This window comes from Berghia stephanieae, chromosome 1 (genome assembly GCF_034508935.2).
Source record: "Berghia stephanieae isolate SIO BIC M18660-M18661 chromosome 1, UCSD_Bste_1.3, whole genome shotgun sequence".
Lineage (NCBI taxonomy): Eukaryota > Metazoa > Mollusca > Gastropoda > Nudibranchia > Aeolidiidae > Berghia > Berghia stephanieae.
In genome coordinates, this window is record NC_088360.1 from 59,248,728 (window position 1) to 59,251,227 (window position 2,500).

The window sequence follows — 2,500 nt, forward strand, 5'->3', positions numbered from 1 at the left end:
TTAGGTTGAGGTCTTTCAGTTTGTGGGCTACTTTTTGGGTTGCTTCTTCTCGACTGAGTTCTGGTAGTCTAATTGCGCTTATAGTTGGGAGTCAAGGGATTGGTGTTGATTTGAGGCACCCTGTTATTATGCGCATGGATTCTCGGAGTTTGATGTCGAGAATTTCCTTGTGGAGGCTTCTTGTCCAAACAGGGGCACAGTATTTTCCGACGTTATAGCAGAGTGCTAATGCTGACGTTCTTAGGACTTGTGTTGCTCCCCATGTGGTCCCCGCTTATTTTATAAGTAGGCAGTTTCTTTTTGCAATTTTGTTTGCTGTTCCTTTAATTTGTTTTCTGTAGTTAAGCTGTCTGTCGGGGGTGACAACTAGGTATTTTGGATTTCTGTCCGCTGGCAGGGCATTTCCATCAACTAAAATGTTAAGAGTTTTGGTGGCCTGTCTGTTGTTCAACTGAAATGTAGTGGACACATATTTTGTTGTGTTCATCTTCAAATACTATTGGTCGAAATATTCCTTTAGTTTTGATGTTTCCTCGCTGAATGTCTTTTTTATTTCTTCCCAGTCTTTTGATTTATGGGCCAATACCCGATCGTCTGCATAGCCCAGTTGAAATAAATGGCTGGCAGGCACCTATGTAAATGTTGAACAGTGTGCGTGCAGTGACTGATCATCTTGGTATATCGTTCTTTATCTTTCTTGTTTTTCTTTTTTCCACTCCTAGAATAACATGGAATTTTCTAGGTGCGATCGTGCTTGAGAGGAGTTTGAGAGTTTTCCGGCATGAGATTGTTCTGACTAATTTCAACATTAATCCTCCAGTCCAGACTGTATCATAGGCCGCAGATAGGTCGATTAGGACGGCCCCAGTCTTCATTTTCTTTTCAAATCCCGATTTTATAAAGGATGTAAGTGTCAAAACGTGTTCCGTTGTTCCTCTTTGTGGTCTAAAACCTGCCTTTTGCAAACGTATGCATTTGTCTACATAAGGGATGATTCTTGTAAGTAGGATTATTTTCAGTAATTTGTACAGGCAGCATAGTAGTGATATTGGTCTATAGCCAGATGGTTCTGTAGTTGGTTTGCCTGGATTCAGAATGGCAATGATCTTTGAATGTTTCCATAGTTTTGGATATTTACTCTTGTTCATGATATCTGTTACGGTGTTTGCCAACCAGTCGATTGCTTGGGGTCCAAGATGGGTGAGCATATCTGGATAGATCTCATCTATACCCGCAGCTTTCCTAATTTTCATTTTCTTCAGCGCTTCTTTCATTTCATTAGATGAAACTGGCATTGAGAGGAATAGGCCTTGAGGAGGTTGTGTGTTTAATATTCGCTGGTATTATTTTCTAACGTTCTTCTCAAAGTTGTTGTTTGGTATGTGCTTTCCTCTTTGTTTTATTTCTTTGGATATGTTGTCCACCACTATTGATGACACTGTTCTTATATGGGATGACTCAGAATTTAGTTGGGTTTATTTTCTTGTTTGCCATGAATGGCGGCTCGAGTGACTCAGGTCAATGTTTTCTACCTCCTCAATCCACCTTTCTTTTCGATTTTCATGCAGATACTATAAGAGTACCTCCTCTATATTTTCATCATGAGTGTTCTCGTACTTCTTGAGCAGTTCTTTACTACGATTTGCGTATTCAATAATAATCTATACCGTGTGACTCAATTATTTTTGCTAATGGAATTAAGTAAAGTGATAACAATCTAGGACCTAAAACTGACCCTTGTCAAACGCTTTGATTTAATAATGTCAGAGAATTGCCCATTAACTTTGACTCGTTGAGTTCTTTCTGTGAGGTAATAATGGAACCATGCAGTCTAGTACCACCAATGCCAAAACATTCATAGTCTGTTACATAGGTTTGAATGATCTATAGTGTCAAATGCAGCCGACAGATCAAAAAGTAAGGATTGAAACCTTTCCATTGTTCATTAATACATCAATGGTAATTTTGAGCAATGTGCTTTCGATGCTGTGGTTTGCACGATAAGCTGACTGGAAAGGTTCGTCTTAATTGTTTGATTCAATGTGATTGTTTAACTTTTGAAACCACTTCTTTTGAGAATTTTAGACAAAGTGAGAGGTTGAGGAGACAGGTCTGTAATTTTTTTTGCTTTTTAAAGAAATGAATCTGGGTTGAGATTATGTATCTTTATAATAGAGGTAACACTTGCATTTTATAGGTGGCTGGCATGATTGCACTTCTGGGAGAGTGATTTATTATTTCAATAATAGTGTCTAACAAAACAGCTAGACATTTTAATATCATTTTGGTTTGTATTGGGTCCATGTTACAGGTCTTTGATGGTGCAGATAAAATTATTTCCATGACCTCTTCTGCGGAAACCTCCTTGAAGTCTGTGAAAGTTTTGACAGGAGGCTTAAACTCGGACTGATATTTGTAACCAGACGTCATTATTAATATGAGTTATTTTGTCAACAAAAAACTTTACAAATACACCAGGAAGAATACTTAGCTCCAAATT